Source organism: Haemaphysalis longicornis, unplaced genomic scaffold, assembly GCF_048455015.1.
Source record: "Haemaphysalis longicornis isolate Haplotype H1 unplaced genomic scaffold, Haemaphysalis longicornis Haplotype H1 scaffold_2, whole genome shotgun sequence".
Classification (NCBI taxonomy): domain Eukaryota; kingdom Metazoa; phylum Arthropoda; class Arachnida; order Ixodida; family Ixodidae; genus Haemaphysalis; species Haemaphysalis longicornis.
Genome location: NW_027526295.1, coordinates 1066999 through 1085263, shown reverse-complemented (window position 1 = coordinate 1085263; position 18265 = coordinate 1066999). Strand labels below are relative to the sequence as shown.

At 44.1% G+C, this 18265-nt stretch overlaps 1 pseudogene; it reads left to right on the top strand.

Moving 5' to 3' along the window:
- Positions 1-15044, top strand: part of LOC144166936 (uncharacterized) — a 98948-nt pseudogene extending 83904 nt beyond the window's left edge.
- Positions 15045-18265: the final 3221 nt, after the last annotated feature.

Below are 18265 nucleotides of genomic sequence, written 5' to 3'. Positions count from 1 at the left end.
TACACGATCCTGGGAGCGGGGAAGGGGGGGTAGGGAGAGGGGGTACTCGGCAAAGAATGCTGCGAATTAAAAAAAGCTAAGGCATATCCATGAACGCCTCACGCTTCAGAGATTCGCGGGGACAGTTCGCTTTGACGCAAGGCGTTTTTTTTTCAGGATGCAGAGCAAGAATGCACGGAACCGTAACCCTAAACAGCTTCGACATAAATGAACGGAGCAGTGAGCGCAAATCCCCTCACCCAATCTTGATTGTTCGGACCGAGGGACCCAGCACACCATTCAGACTTGACCGCCTCTGTCATAAACACGAACACGGAGCCTACATCAAGAGTTTAGTATCCAATATATACGTACAATTGCTTGCAACCAGCGCTAGTCATCATGGGCAGCAGGTATAGCTGTATTAAATCTGCAACGAAAATTGTTTCCGACCTCACAGGAGCTACGGTGTCATGTCGGGCCGAATGCAAGAGTTTGAGCTCACGAATTTTCACCCGTAATATTTTTACCACGCGTGAATTTGACAACACTGAATGCTATTGAAATCAGAGTACATCTGAGCCACAGTAAATTCCTAGCACAAGAGAGTTGTGAGGCCATTTGAGTTCTGAATTCATTTTGAGTTCTCAGCCCATTTCGAGTTCTGAGTTCATTTTGAGTTTTGAGTACATTTTGAGTTTTGAGTCCATTTTGAGTTTGAGTACATTTTGAGTTTGAGTACATTTTGAGTTCTGAGTACATTTTGAGTTTGAGTACATATTGAGTTATGAGTACATTTTGAGTTCTGAGTACATATGAGTTTTGAGTCCAATTTGAGTTTGAGTACATTTTGAGTTCTGAGTACATTTTGAGTTTTGAGTACGAGTGAGGTCTGAGTTTTTCGCTCAATGTGAGTTTGAGTTTGAGTGAGCGCAGATGTGCTGCTCAGCATTGAGTTTGAGCTTGAGTGAGTGGTGATTCGAAAAAAAAATTTGTGAGTTTGGTTGAGTAAGCAAAATAAAAAACACCCCGCGGTGCTATCAATTCAAGATTTTTATCTAACCAGTCCGGCATTACATTATTGACTGTAGATTTGATACCGTGAGTTTGCTCAAGGGCCTAAACAATCAAAGACACTCAAGCATTCCAAATAATGTAGTGATTGCGAAATGATTAGTGGGCGAACGTGTCTTCTAGTAATTATGCTGATTCATTACTTTGCTTTCCTTTTCGTCTGACTGCTGCTTCTGCATTTGCCCTACTCAAATTGCCTTCGGGTGCCTTAGCGCGTCTACAACACGCATGCCTATGTCAGGAGCAAGAACGCATTCAATAAGTAAATCTTCACAGATTTTATCGCGGCATTTTCTTCCCTCTTCTGCTCTGACTGTGCACGTGGCCGCGTTGTAAGGGCGGGCATTTCACGGAACCCACTCCGCTACTCGCTCAGGTGCTAGTTACAGGATTATGATGCTCAAATTACTCCTTCAAGGGTAACTAGATGACTATAACACACGGTTCTATGTTGTAGGCACTAGGTGTACCTTTAGCCAGCTGTATTTGCCAAGCTGTGGTAATTGTGCCACGAGTGCCAGTTTCGAAATGCAGGAGTGCAGAAGTGGCACAATGCAGAAGTTGCACAAAACATTTACGGCTGTTCTTTGAAACCTTGTCTTTTAATCTTAGAGTGGTAAGCCATCTTTCATGGTATCCGTCAGGATTTTGTGTCCCCCGTGCGTACCCAGGGCATCGAGTTTTAGTCGCAATGAGCTAACTAAAATTTTGGATAAAACCACACAATCCAGCTGGATGGCATCAAAAGCACGATCCTACACATTAGTATTAATTTCTCCATTGTCCACTGCCTGAGTCACAGTCGCATTTGCGACCAATAATTCTATCGTGGTCTCACTCTCACCATCGCTGTGTACATTCATTTTTAATGTTAAAAAGTGGCGCCCAAGAAAGCACTATGAAAGCGACTTGCAAGTGCACATAAATATCTGTAGATTTATGCTTCCGGAGACCCCTGTCCTTCAAGGAATGTTGACTCTGCGTATAACTCCTGCACATTTGGGTATTTCTATAGTTGTTACTGAAGTATACTTTCTGACTAACAACGCTGCAATTATAAACAAACCATTGATCTTAAAAGAAGCTGGCAGTAGTTCGCGATATCGGGGCTTTCTCAATGGAGAAGCTGCTGAGCCGCTTGTCGCATAGCGCACGCCACTTATTGATCCACGAAGGTTGCAATAATTGAATTACCTCGCTAAGTTTTCCGGAAAATTAAAAGAAGGATCAAATGTGAGGCGGAAGCATTTTTACCGGAACGACGGTGGCGGAAATACCTTTGGACTGTTTGCCCAAAAGATTAGAAAGTTTTCGGAAGAGCTGGTTTTTAATAAAATGCACACAGTACAGGGCAAGTGGTCGCAAGAACAAGCTGACGTAAGCACTTGGCGCTATTTTTACACTGTTCCCAAAGGGCCACACAGGCTAGTTTTGGGACTACGGTAGCTGTAAATACCACATTTTTCACCCCAAGCGAGGGCGTGACAAACGCCTTGTTTAATTTTATTGGCTTTTTCGTACAAATTGCCTAACCTGAAAGTACCGTCGGCCGTAGGTTTTCGCCCCAACTCATGTAGTTACCTGTACTGAAAAACGACAGCTGGCTAGTGAATAACGTCGCAGTTTCAAATGCGAGGTCACGGAACTATCGCAGGCGAGGGATTTCGATTTTTGGTCTTCTGATTTTGTAGCCCTACCTTTGGTCTTCCCGCAATGTTTATTCGCAGTTGTCAGACACTGATACTGTTGTATATTTTTCAGGGGTTTAGGGTGTGGAAATTTTTCTGCGAAGCTTACGCATAATCTTCTTGTGTGCGCCCAGCGTTCGCATGGCCCAAACCGCTGCTTTGGCAGTGCTAGTCCCCGCCCGCTACGGCCTGTCGTAAACCAGCTGCAGTTTACGCCTGCCTAAAAAACAACGGGCATTTGTAAACGAAGCTCATATGGCTGGTGTTCCGCGTATTTTTCGTGTACCTAAATAAAAAGATTCCGAGGCTCTACTTGTCTTTCAAACACGAAGCATTAAAAAACGAACAGAGCGGTCTATGCGCTAATAGCACGTAGTTGCCAGGTAAGTCGCACGCCGTTGAAAACATGATTTGGATGACAAAATGATACTTGCACCACATGGATGTCCAGTCCAAATGAATTAGTTAATATTAGGCACCGGCGTTAAATCGATGCATGACTTGGACCGAACGTTTACCCTCCTCATCACTCGGATTTGCATTTTGAGTTGATTATGTTATCAATAGCCACCATTTTTATCATCATCATACCCAGGCTCACTGCTGGACGAAGGACTCTCCCATTGACCTCGAACCGCTACTCTCCTGCTCGGCTCGAGTCGACAGCTTACCGCCGAAGTTCCATTTTTCATCCCTCCATATTGCCATTGGACTTCCCCTTCTTCTATACGCATGTCTTGGTATCCACCCTGCTAACTTAATTGTGTACCTCTTGTCGGTTCGTCATACCACATGGCCTGCCGAAGTCCCTTTATTTTTCTTCGTTCGAATGATGACATCGTCAGCTGTTAGCGTGCAAACGTCATCGGAAAATCTGAGGTTACTGAGGTATTCTCATTAACCGTTACTACTACCTGTTTCAAACTCAATGTTCTGAATACTTCTTGTAAACAACTGTGAATAACACTGGAGAGATTGTGTCTCCTTCTCTGCCGCCTTTTCTTCTAAGTATTTTACTGCTCTCCTGATGAAGGACGATGGTAGCTGTGGACCCATTGTAAATATCCTCTAGTATTCTTACGTAATGCTCGTCTACACCCGATTCTGCAATGTCTTCATCATTGCTGAGGTTTCGACCGAGTCAAATGCTTCCTCATAATCTATATAGGGGCAGAGTACACTGCGTGCATTTCGCTATCACCTGATTGATAGTGCGAATATGGTCTATTGTTGAAGAGACTTTACGAAACCCTCCTAGTGCATTAAATTGACTGAAATATAAGGTTGCAGAACTTCGCTTAGCGATTACAGTGGTAAGTACCTTGTAGACGACTGACAGTACGCTGTTCGACCTGTAATCTTTCAAATCCTTCATGTCACCTCTCTTATGGATTAGGGTGATGTTCACGTTCTTCCAAGATTCCGGTACATTCACCGTCATTAGGGATTGCCTATACAGCTTTGCTTGTTTTTCTATTACAATTTGCCCACCATCCTGCAAGAGGTCTGCTGTTATATGATCCTCACCAAATGCTTTGACCCCTTGCATTTCTGTCAAAACCTTCTTTACTTCTTCCGGCGTTACTCCTGAGATGTCTACCTCCTCTGAGCTACTTCCTCATTCGGAATTATCCTGGATGTCGCGGCTACTGCATAGATCTCTAAAGAAATCCTTGGCTACTGTAACTATTTTATTCCTTTTTGTGATGACACTGCCTTGCTAGTGTTTAGGTGCATACATCTGATTTTTCTCCATGCCTAGACGCCCCTTCACTGCTTTCATGCTACCTCCGGTCTTTACAGCATGCTCAATCTTCTCCATATTATACTTCCGTATGTCAGCTCTCTTACGCTTATTAGATTCGAAAGCTCCGCTAGTTTTATTCTGTCAGCTGGGGTGGAGACTGCCTTGCTTTGCCGTTTCATAAATAAATCTTTCGTCTCCTGGGAAAGTCAACCTGTATTTTGTCTAGCGATCGTACCTCCGACTTCTACTGCACACTCCGTGATAATGCGTGTAAGATTGTCGCTCGCTTCCTCGGTAAGAGCTGAATATCGGTTCTGCAGCGCGATCCTGAATTCTTCAACTTTCCGTCTTAGTGTTAGCTAATTGATCGGTTTCTTTGGTATTAGCTTATTACGTTCCCTCCACAAATATAGTTTTTTTCCTGATCGAGGTAGCTCATTTCCTGTCAGTGAGTGTTATTCGTAACATTATTTTTTCCATGACCCGTCGAAGCCAACCGAAATTTGGTTTTAGTTGTTTAGTTAGGCGCCAAGTTTCAGTTCCATATGCCATCACCGGAATTGTACACTGGTTACAGATTTTTGTTTTGAGTGACAGAGGTAGAGTAGTTTTCATTGTCTTGAAAAGCTTACGGTCTGTTCCCCAACCGATACCTAGCGTGCGTCGGATTTCTCTCTCGTGGTTTGGGTGAGCACTAACCATCTGTCCCAGGTAGTTATATTCTTTTACTTCTAGCGTTTTGTTTCTAGAGTTGAAGTGGACGTTTTTGGCATGCTTATTTCATATTAATTTCGATTTATTCATATTTATTTTTAGAACCACGGCGGTGCTTTCTAATTGCATTGCTGGCATGTGTTGCATTTGCCTCATGGGTCGCATTTGTCGCATTTGCCTTATCACTGCCGCGAGTGTGGCAGTGGATGCCTTCCGTGACTGACCGAAACAATCATTATAGGAAAGAGCCGTGACACGGTGGCGCGAGAACTGCGCGAAGCGTATTTTATCCAGAAAAACAGCGCAGACAGTATCAGTGAAGCATCGCTATCACTGTTTTCGAATGAGTACCGTACCCTAGACAACACGCGATAGAAAAATGGGATTGTTGTCTTCAGCAGTGGTTATTTTGTTTTTATTGTATCTTTATAGATCTCTAATTTTTTGGTGTATGTTCATGTGTTTGTCGACATGCTACTTATACCCCTGCCTTTCCTTGCAATTAATCAGTTGTTAGTAGCGCATCTGTCTCGTCATTCTTCGTTTTTTCTGTCCTAGTTTTTAGCGCTCGTTTTCCTTAAGCAATGCAACAACTAGCCGAACGACATATTTCACTACAGTGAACATTACAACACTACCGGATTCCCACCTGAAACCACACATCCGGCAACAACTTCGCAAAAAAAAATGCGCCAAGCAAGCTGAATTAACATGTTAAACTATCTGAATAGCAACGAGATAACGCAAGTGTCAGGGGTCACCCTGTCACGGAAATTAGGTGGGTTTGTTTCTGTTGCGGGTGGCTCCACGCGCGCGTCCATTCCTGCGCCCCCCCCCCCCCCCCCCCGAAAAAAAAGAAAACTTTTATAACTATAAAACTATTGGTGTTAGGAGGTTCAAATACGGTAGAAAGGGGCTCTAGAACTGTATGGAAGAGTAGTGCGGAAGGAGTACGACTTACACAGCAGATTTCCAGACGCAAATGTAACAGTTCGCGCAGCTCCGTTAAACGCATGCGTAGTTATGGCAAGGTTATCGAAGCTACCTTTTCAACAAGGTCAGAACAGTCAAGGTCTACAAGGTCAGTAGAGTCAAAATAAAGGTACGCGCGGGTATGTATGTTCGTTCCTCAGGGGTAACCACCGTCACAGCTCAATAGAAATGAAATGTGCTCATGTGCTCATGCCTTTCGCCTAAATTTTTGTCGCCCGTGTGTCGTGTGCTAAAAAGCTTCGCTCCTCATCCATCTTCTCATAGTTGAATGGCGCATGATTTTGCTTTCGCTGTTAGAACAATGTGTTTCTGCGCTAATCTTCGAAAGAAACAATATAAAATAGGCTTGTATATTTTAACCTGCGTATGATAATCATGCATCACTGTATGATAATAATCACGAATATGAAGATAGGGATAGGGCTCGTCTTTCCTGACATTTTTTCTATTTTACAGCTTAAAGGGGCGGCCATGAAGACAAAATAGAAGTTTTCGAAAGATTTTTGTTTTTATCAAGTTACCTTACGGGGATAGAGCAGTAATTTTTGGCTGATGTGCTGCGCGGCCATCTAATTTAAGTAGTGGATGTGTTAGTTGATTAGGAGCTGCAAGAATTTCAGACAGCGAAAAAGTTGACAAAAGGGTTGCAGGGTCTCTCTGAATCGCCAAAATGAGAAAATTGGCACAAAGAAACCTAGAATATGAATTTGTTTTCATACCAACGTTAGAAGGAAACAAAAATTCAGCACTAAAAAAACAAAAAAAAATGATCTGATTTTTTTTCTTTTTCGAGCCGGTTCGAACCGGTTCGAACCGGCTCGAACCGAGATTGATTGGTGCTTCGGAAGAGAATCCGGAACTGAACTCGAAAGGCTGGAACCCTAACTCGAACCGAACACGAAAACAGTCCGGTTCGACGCCCTAGTTGCAAATAAACAATGAGATGAGCACAAGCAGGGGGCCATAGCAGGTGAAGAGGAAGGCGTTGCTGCGCACGCTGGTTCGCTCTTAGAGAGGGTTTCATTGCTTCCACGAGACCTGCACTTCTGGGTCCGGATTTTTCTCCCTTCACTAGCCTTAATAAATGTGGGGGCTACTTGATAATTTTTCTATATTTCCAGTACACGGCACTAGAATTTGTCTCCGGGCGTAAAGTATGTAACTATTGCAGTAGTGTTGTGAGATGGGAGAGTTTTAAGGACATTATAGATTTCAAATATTATCATACAATTTAGCTGAGGAAAGATAACTACAAGTGCGGCTTACTACAAAATCTGATTGCTTTTTGTGGCGAGCATGTCGCTACAGGTATAAAAAGAACTGAGAAAGTGTCGTGAGAACTGAGAAATAAATACACTTATGAAGACAATGCCTTCACTGATCTACCTCAACATTAAAAGTTTCTTAGGACTGTGCGTCATCGCTAAAGGTGTATTACCTTTGAGCAACGAATTTATTTTCGGGGGCTAATCAAGGCAAGATAAAGCGCCCTTTCATGCCCACCGCAGGACACCGCTCCGAGCAGGGTCAATATTATGCATCACCGCCTAACGAAAACGTGCCATGCTGTGGATTATGTGCAGTGGCTTCTGAAGGTCAATTAGGCACCATAGGGGCACGAGGTATTGCCCATAAAAATATTGTTATGCTGTTGGTGTCGCACCCTGAGTGGTGCATAGTCGCAGGAAGCACCACTTACGGCGCCAATTTCTGCGCGTGGACAAAACATACTGTTACGGGGAAGTAGGCTCAAATGCTGCCTTATTTGCGGAAACCACAGAAGCCTCTGCAGAATGAAGACACGCGTCAGTCGCTTATGCTCGGTTTCTCGTCTTCCTCTTGTTTTCCTTATGCAGTGCCGTACACAATTGTCATTCTCTTCGTCTTGACTCGCTGCTGCAAGATTGTTTAGACGTCGTTTCGTCGCGCGTGCACCTTAAAAGTCCGTTCCAACGTTATCGAACCTAACGTATATATATATATATATATATATATATATATCGAAAGGCGTGGGTTCGGTCCCCACTCTGGGCGCGTGTTTTTCTTTCTTTCTTTCTACATAGATTAATAAAAAATATATAATTTCACTAATGGTCAAAAAAATATTCTAACCATTCCCCTATGCCTCCTTTGGCGTTGTAGACTGCCGGCATTTCTTTCTGTATTTCCTAACGAGCCCCTCATTTCCAAATCATATTATCCTGCGAAAGCTAAGCGAGGGCCTCGGTTCTGGCAGCCTTGATGCCAAGGTAGCGTAAGAGGTTTTCCCGCCAGTTACCCGCTCATGACAGGCTGTAGACGTTCGAGTCACGCCCCGGGGTTCGAGAAGAAGGTCCCCTTCTCCCCGTATAGTCTGAGTGGCGCTTGCTACCACCCTCAAGCGTCAGATATAGTTGTAGTAAATATAAATACCCCAGAAAGTGAAGGAGAACTCAGTCGCCCATATAGCCGAATTGGTAAGGCATTCGAGATCTTATCGAAAGGCGTGGGTTCGGTCCCCACTCTGGGCGCGTGTTTTTCTTTCTTTCTTTCTACATAGATTAATAAAAAAATATATAATTTCACTGTTGGTCAAAAAAATATTCTAACCATTCCCCTATGCCTCCTTTGGCGTTGTAGACTGCCGGCATTTCTTTCTGTATATATATATATATATATATATATATATATATATATATTTATACCGAATAAGGGTTGGCAGTCAAGAAAACCTCGCAAAGCAAAGGGGGGAATGCGGTAGGTCATAGAAACAGATCACGAATTTTTTGAGTCAGAAAGAAAGTGGTGAAAAAATTCTCGCCCAGTGGGATCCGAACCCATGACCTCAAGAATACCGGTCTGGTTGGATGACCACTCCGCTCCCGGCGGGGCTGTTTCCCCGCCACTTTCTCGGTTATTTATGTTAAGATATTTTTTATTTCCTGCACTTGGGGGCGGTAGCTAGCGCTACTCGGACTACTCGGGGTGAAGGGTACCTTCTTTTTAACCCCCTTGCCGTGACTCGAGTGTCTACGACATGTCGAGGGTGGTCGAGCAGCGTTGAATCCCCTTAAGCTACCTTTGGCACCAAGAGTGCCGGAACAGAGGTCCTCGCTATGCATGTAGCGAATCAGGAATGGGAAATGAGGAGCTCGGTGAATTAAGTCAGAATAAGAGTTGCAGTCAAAAAACCTCGGAAAGCAAAGGGGGGAATGCGGTAGGTCATAGAAACAGATGAAGAATTTCTTGAGTGAGACAGAATGTGGTGAAAAAATGCCCGCTGGGTTGAATCCGAACCGACGACCTCCAGAATACCGGTCTGGTGCGATAACCACTACGCTACCTGCGGGGCTCAACTTAAGCGTTCAACTTAAATTGAGAAGGACAAAGCGGGCAATGGAGCGGAAGATGATAGGCGTAACATTAATGGACAAGAACAGTGTGGAATGGTCAGGAAACACGAGGGAATAAATGCGCATTAAGGACATATTAGTAGAAATTAAGAAGAAATGGACATTGGCAGCGCATGTAATGCGAAAGTAAGATAACCGGTGATCATTAAGGGTAACAGAGTAGATCCCTAGAGAAGGCAAGCGCTGCAGGGGGCGGCAGAAAGTTATATGGACAGATGAGATGAAGTTTGCGGTGATACATTGGTCGCAGTTAGCACAGGACCGGGGTAATTGGAGATTAATGGGGGAGGCCTTTGCGCTGCAGTGGGCGTAGATAGGCTGGTGAGGATGATAATAATGATGGTGATGATGACGATTATGAAATTAGAAAATCACTTAGTTGTTTAAAATGACAGTCACATCAAATCACAAACGAAAATTCAAAATGCTGCTGTTCCCTAATTGCAGTGGCGCAATTGCAAAGCAAACTTTAAACAATTACGAAATATTAGAAAAACAGATGAAGTGGCGATGATTTACCACCGACTTTCTCGCCCTAACTTTATGTTGCCCTAGCGACTATTCATAAAGCCACCGCCAAGAGATATGACGGTGGGATATATTTTCTGCCCTTTCCTTTTTTGTTGAAATCCCAATCATCGCTATGGAATCGCACATCACGCTAACCTTGAATCCTTATATTTAGGCCTGCGTACTGGCGCGTTGAAATAGCAGCGCTTAATACTAATGGCGCACATTTTTTTAATATTTGCAACAAACCCGAAAAATCGTACAACAGGCACATAAATACTACCAATATATTATATTATGTGGCCACCCTGAATAGTTTGTTAGCTCTCACCTTATAGAGTGTGTTAGCCACACTTTGGTTAAAAGTAAGCTTTAGTTAACACTCAGTCACTGCGTTACTGCTGTGACCACTGCAGTTCCTTTTGCGGTAGCTATACCCGATGTGTGCATTACAATCGGTTTGGCATCGTAACGCCTGGCCTCCGGCCATTGTTACCTGTGCTACATTGTGAAATCTTATAACAGATTATGCTGTTACCAAAATGAAAGGAAACTTTGACGCGCATAGCTTGTGATGGGCCTTTTTTGGGTAGACGCTGGTTAATTTGTCCGCAGAGTACTTCCCTCCGGAGCTAGTAGCAGTAGAAGTAATTTAGCGAGTTGGGCAGTCAGTACAGGTGCACCTTCAAAGAAAACAATATCTGAAAGAGACAAAACTGCAGAACAAGCAGAAAAGATGATCGCTGGGCGAATGGGACAGTGTGAGGAACCGGCTTTCCTGTCTGCACGTGTCATGTGCTTTAATACTGTTCCTGGTTCCAAGACAAGGTCGAAGGCTGCAGTTTCCAGCCAAGGGAGTATGTGCGCACCTTAACGGTTTTCCCTGACATATCTGTTGTTATTTGTATCAGAAAAAACTGAACTTGTCCACTGTGCTTGCACTACACTCGCGGTTCCAGCAGCAACGGACCATTGACACATTGGTGCTCATTCATTTCCCCTGTTGTTGCATAAAGCGTGATAGTGTTTAGTTGTCGGGAGGGGAAAGTGCGCGAGCGGATACGAAGTTGATGGTACGTAAAAAAAAGGCCTGAATTGCATTGACTGTGCAGTATAAACAACGGAGAGTAGTACCGTTTCGGTATGAACCGGTAACTGTTATTTCTTTTTTCATTTCAGTTCACGTTTGCGGTTCGGTTCTGTTTTGACACCCTCATATATTTATATATATATATATATATATATATATATATATATATATATATATATATATATATATATATATATATATATATATATATTTATATATATATTGCCGCGAACTATGCATCTGGTTTGTTTATTTGTGTTTTGCTTTTACCGCCTGGCGGCGCCGGTCTATGTTATTTCTGTGCCGAGGAAAGCGCGTGTTCCATTCTTTCTTTCTGTGCCGCATGTGTTATCTGTTCTGATAGGGAGAGCATTCCGATCTAACGTGAACAGCCCGGAATAATCTTCTTGGATCTACAATGTTCTCGATGCGAATCGACGGTTCGAGAACCACGCGCGCCGAAAGATAAAAAGCCGGCAGAGCAGACGCCGGGGCATTCGATTCTGCGACGCTCGCCGACGCAAGTCACTTTGTTGACCACCGCTTCGCCGCCTCTGTATTCTTTTGAGTTGTTAGGGGAGCACAAGTTCGCTCCAATAAACTTGTTTCTCCTTCAAGACAACTGCGTCGTCCTTGGCTTCGTGACAATATATATATATATATATATATATATATATATATATATATATATATATATATATATATATATATATATATATATATCAAGGTTGCAGTCGTCATTGCCAGTGCTATTCGGCTTTTTTCGAAATATATAATACGGCCGAATGACGTGTGCTTGTCACGTTTCTTTGATTCATTGATAAATAAGCGAAAATATAAGTCGAGAAAAAATCCGCCGTTTTCCGGGAGCGGGACTCGAACCCACATCTCCGCATAACCGGTGCGGTGCGTTAACCAATTACGCTATCCCCACAGCGGCTTCTCTCTCGACTTTAAAGCGGGGGTTTATATTTACAAGAGCTCTGAGGCCGGTCAACTAGCGCCGCCCCTCGACTACCGCGGGAGACGTAGAACGTCTTCTTTCCCAGCGGCCGCCACGTAGAACGTGGTCGGAGGTCGGGGTTAGCAATTGGCATATCCGAACTGCTGGAGCCAGTGCCTCGTAATGCATGTAGCAGAACAGAGAGATACGGGACGAGGGACTCGGTAAAGATACATATCAAGGTTGCAGTCGTCATTGCCAGTGCTATTCGGCTTTTTTCGAAATATATAATAGGGCCGAATGACGTGTGCTTGTCACGTTTCTTTGATTCATTGATAAATAAGCGAAAATATAAGTCGAGAAAAAATCCGCCGTTTTCCGGGAGCGGGACTCGAACCCACATCTCCGCATAACCGGTGCGGTGCGTATATATATATATATATATATATATATATATATATATATATGCATACATATATGTATATATAAACTTACACAGAGCGCGAAAAAATAAGGTTAGTAGAGACAGAGACACACGATAAAGACATAGAAAATAAAAACAAGTTTACTGACGTTTCAGCAAGACGACTTCCTTTCTTCCTTTCTTCCTTCCCTTGCTGAAGAAAGGAAGTCCTCTTCCTGAAACTTCAGTAAACTTGTTTCTATTTTCTACGTCGTTATCCTGTGTCTCTGTCTCTGAAAGTTGTCTTCGCTGCGTGAATGTTATGTTAACAAGGGGTTAACGTGCAGCACAAGACGAGGGGCAGAGTCAACACCACCTAGATCAGTTCAGGCCTCTTCACTCCGGCGCGCCTTGGTGTCACATCATTCCACCTTTTCCGAACCTCTCACGCCGTACAAGCAACGTTTCGGCGTGTCCGGGCACGTTGACAGGAAAGGCGGAGTGCGAGCTCTCGAGAGAGAGCGAGCACCATGGTAGGCCGTAGCTGTGCTGCAGCGCCGTAAGTTATCCGAGTCCCCGACAGGTGGCGGTAGCCGTGACAATTATTTCAACCTCTGTAGTTGAACAAGACCGTGCCGTGCGCGTTGATCGCAGTGGCAGTAACCACTTCTGCCAAATTTATTTCGTTCAGAAATGTAACCTGAGGCAGGGCCACTGTTGTGTACCCAACTCTCAAGGCAACTGTGACAATGGTCCGAAAGTGCACTTGTTTTCTTTTCCGAAAGACGCTATGCGAAGAGCAGGTGGCAAGGGGTTGTGCGACGGAGCGACGTCGACGTGAGGCTGTTGAAAGACCCCAAGGTAAGCTGCGTCAAGCGTACCCCTTCAGAATGAACGAAATTTCTCGTTTTTATTCCAGGAGATGCTAATTGGTTGTTTTTTGTTCCGGTCACGCGTCGGTTTGGAAGCGTCACTTCAAGGCGGAACACCTGTGTACAACGTCAATGTATACGTACCTGGATGGACGAACCATTGAAGCTCCTATGAAGTTGGCACGGCTAACTCCGCACGCCTTACCAGCCTTTTTTACAGACTGCCCTTCGTATATCTCTGATTCGTGCACGTCGCGAGAAGAGCCTGAAGTGAAAAGAGAGCGGACTGAAAATGAGCTACTCCAGAAAGCCATACACTAGTCCCAAACAGTGTTTGAAAAAGAAGAAGAGCAGAACAAGGTTGGTAATCTGGGTTAACTGATTTCTCGGGTTAACGAGCGTCCAAATAAGACGTTTTGGTGTACAACAGCATTCGAGACGTGCGTCATCGTCGCCCACATCGAACCGACGTTGCAAGGCACGGTGATGCTTGTATCTGTGGTGGTGACAGAGGATCTGTCCGTTTCCGTGTATTTTAAGTGCGCTCCTTTGGTGTCGGATGATGTGTGCATTCCTGACAAATCCGTGGTGTCCGCGCGCTGGACAACCTTCTAGACAGCGTGGAGCGCTATTGTGAAAAGAAGGCCCATCACAGGAGGACAAGGTGGGAGGAGTGCTTAGGCTGGATTTATCCTTACTGGATGACATTTGTGATGATGAGCTGCATGATGAAGAGAGGGCTGACGCACTAATCTTCCTGAAGGAACACTGCAAGCTGCTGACAAAGAAGGGCAATGGTGTGCAGTATTCTGCAGAGGTTTTAGTTTTTAGCAGCATATTGCACACAATTTCTCCACAGATATACAAGTTTTTTTGCCACAGCAACAAGTTTGTCTTGCCGCATGACACTATCATCAAGCGAGTTTGTGCTGCACATGACGTGAGCCCATAGAAAGAACAGTGCGAATGTTTACTGAGGTACATTAGGCGAAGAGCAACCATTCTGAATACTCATAAAAAATGTGACAATAATGCTTGATGAAATACAGCTCCAGCAGTTTTTTTTATTATAAAGGTAGCTGCCTGACAGGTTTTGCTGGGCATTGCGCGGAACCAGCAAAAACAGCGCATGTGTTCATGGTAAAGCCTTTGCTTTCGTCTTACAAAGATGTTGTTGATATCCTTCCGGTAACTCGTATCACAGCAATGGAGCTGCATGATGTTCTAAAGAAACTAATCATGAGGCTTGAAAGTGCTGGTCTGCATGTTGTTGGGGTCATAACAGAAACAATGCCATAAACAGGAAAATGATGTGTCTATTTAGCGAGCAAAATGAGCCAGGGATTGTTTTTCTTCATCCTGCGAAGCCGCAGCTGCCATTGTTGTGAACTGTTCACATGCTCAAGTGTATACGCAACAATTGACTCAATCAGAAGGTTGATAACAGGTCCTTTTTGTACCCTCTATCTGAAAGCTGTGGGAGGTTTGAGGACCAAAAAGCTTCGTTTACTTTTTTGAGGAAGCTGTACCACGGTGAACAAAGCAAGCTTGCAAAGGGTGCCTATATTCAGACCTATAAATTACTTTATTCAGGCCACCTAGAGCGTCAAATAGTGAAATTGGTTTTGAAAGCTTTTAACAGCTTTGTGTCATCAGCTTGGTAACTTGAAGCCCAGAAATTGCATTTGGCTGCACTGGAGCAAACCGCCACTTTTATTTATTTGATTGTGAGGTGGTGGAGCATTGTGAATGTTAAGACTCCAGAAAAGGGGCACAGACTACGTGATGTTTGGCAGCAGCCCGTGGAGGATATGTATTGTTTGCAGGTTCAGTATCTTGATCAGTTCATAACGTGGCTTCACAGGTGGAGCCGGAGGGGAACCACGGCTGGTGGTTTCACAAAGGAGACCTACTTTCCTCTCCGGCTATGCATGTATTGCTTGATTGAGCTGTCATAGTATTGCGTTGATGAGCTTGGCTTTAGGTACGTCCTTTTGGGGCAGTTTCAAACAGATTGCCTTGAGGCCAGGTTCAGGAAGTACCGCCAAATGAGTGGATCTCGCTACAATGTGTCAATCACAGAGGTATTGGAAGCGGAGACAAATATTCGTTTGCAGAACACTTTGATGCTGAAAGACATGCGTTAGTCATTGGAATAAAAAAACAGGAGCTTGATGCTGATATGCTAATAGCAAAGTATGCCATCAAACTCACCCAAAGTGACCTGAATGCATCACAAGCTGACGTGCCTGCATTGGCATACATTGGCGGCTATTGTGCGCATGCTGCAATTAAACTTCAGCCATGTGAAGATTGTCAGTCACAGCTCATGACCAATGACCGAGAACTGGAGCAAAGTCAGCACGTACTCATTGACAGCATGAACAGAGGAGGCTTGAAGTTTCAGCAGCCTTTCGCTGTTAATGTTGTTCTTTGAACGAAGACAGCATTAGAGCACCTTGTAAGTAAGAAACTGGAGCAGCGGTTTCATGCAGAAGTCAATCAAAGGATCGTTGAGCATCATGCGGTTTCTACTAAGCGACGGCGAGGAGTTAGACATGTGTGCAAGCGGACACCATCCAGATACCGCACTCAAGAACATTCTAAAAACGGCTGTCAACGCGCTTCTAAGAAACTATGTTTCTTGCAGGAATGACACTGTCATGAAAGAAAAATCCTTAACAAAGCACAGAAAGCTGCTAACGCTACAGTAAAATTTGCTAGTGGCCACTTCGCTAAAATATAGACCAAGCTTTACTAATGGCTAGTTTTTTTTAAGCTGCCCGGTTCGGAGTTTCTTTTTGTCCAACAATGTGATCATGGTCTTTAATATGACTGTACCAAATGCTAAATGTGTGTTGCTTGGGATACTCTTTATACATTGTAATAAATACTCCAGTACCTAGTTTGTTTCGTTCTTTAAGCTGACCAGTTCGGTTTTTCTCTTTGTCCCACAATGTTATTATGGCTGTGAATATGACTGTACCAGATGCTAATTGTTTTTCGCTGTGATACATTTTGATACATTGTAATGAATATAGTAGTGACTTGTTTTTGTTTGTTTTTTGCTTATTCTTGTCAGTTTCGGTTTTTATGTCGGAGAATGTGGTCATAGGTGTCAATATGACTATACTAAAAGCTGGAAGTTCGGTGTTCCTTGTGATACATGGTACCCACATTGCAATAAACATTCTGCGAGGTGCCCGGGACTTGTGTACGTTTCTTTTAAGTGTTATCTAAAGCAGTCGCGTCCGCCAAGATGGATCGCAAAAGCAGTATTTCATTTTCATGTGAAATACTTTTGTTCACAAATTTTATATTCTATGCCTTTATCGCGGCAATTCAGAAATTAATGTTTTACTCAACTGCAGCAGGCACCATGCGGGAAGCGTCCGCGTCACAGCGGCTCCCGCGCGCGCGTGGACGGACCAGGTGCGTGACGTCACGGTGGCAGTGAAGAGGCCTGAACTGATCTAGGCGGTGTTGGCATAGTGCGGTTTGCGTTATTCGTCCCGCGTATTGTGCTGCACTTTAACACATCGCTATGTAACAACCCTCCTAAGCCATTACTCTGCTGAATTCTACGTTGAATGTAGCACAAGTTTTAAGGTTGTATCCTTGCACGACAATTGAGCGATGCCAAAACGCCAACTTGGCTTGTGTATCTTACTTTTTTTTCATTGCTTAAGTGTTGCGCAATACGCCAGACACACAAATGGCTGCCTGTAGGGTTGGCGACATCTAGTTGCAAATTGCTCGAAAAAGGGACACGAATCATAATAAGATTTAGGTACAGAAGGTGAATACGCTGTAAAGAACGGAGGCAGCCTGAAAGCAGTGAAGAGGCGTCTAGGTGTGGGGAGAAATCATATGTATGCACTAAAGGACAAGCAAGGGTCTGTCATCAGGAATAGGGATAAAATAGTCAAAGTAGCCGAGGAGTTCTAAAGAGATATCTACAGTAGCCAGGAAATTTAGGATAATGCCGAAAGAGAAATTAGTTCAGATCAAATAGACATCCCACCAGTAACGACCGAAGAAGTAAGGAAGGCTTTGAAAGAAATGAAAGGGGGCAAAGCACCTGGTGAAGATCAGATAACAGCAGACCTCTTGAAGGATGGCCGGCCAATTGTACTACTAAAACTGGCAAACCTGTACAAAGTAATTCCTAATAACCGCGAGTGTACCTGAATCTTGGAAGAATGCGAACATCATACTAATCCATAAGAAAGGTGACAGGAAGGACTTGAAAAATTACAGGCCGATCAGCTGACTGTCAGTCGTCTACAAGGTACTTACCAAGGTAATCGCTAACGGCATTTCTGCCAATTCAGATTCAGTCAACCAAAAGAGCAAGCAGGGATTCGCAAAGGCTATACAACAATGGACCATTATCACACGATCAATCAGGCGATAGCGAAGTGCGCTGAGTGTAATGAACCCCTATGTATAACCTTCATAGAATATGAGAGAGCATGTGACTCGGTCGACACCTCAGCAGTAATCAGGCCTTGTGGAACCAGGGTGTAGGCGAGAATTATGTAAGAATACTAGTGGATATTTACAGTGGGTTCACAGCTACCATCATCCTCCATAAAGAGAGCAGTAAAATAGCTATAAGGAAGGCGTCAGGCAAGGCGTCTGATGTTATTCACAGCATGTTGTGGTCTCTACCTCACAATATGCACCACCCTAGAATTGCACAAGGCATGCACTCATGCACATTGCGAGGAACCACCGCGGGTTCGAGCTATTTGAGAACGCTCACGGAACTCAGACGCCGTCGCGCCAGCTCAACACCGCCTCTGTTGGGCAGGTGGAGTTTGGGGCGACAAAGGAATATGCCCAGTGTAGTACATC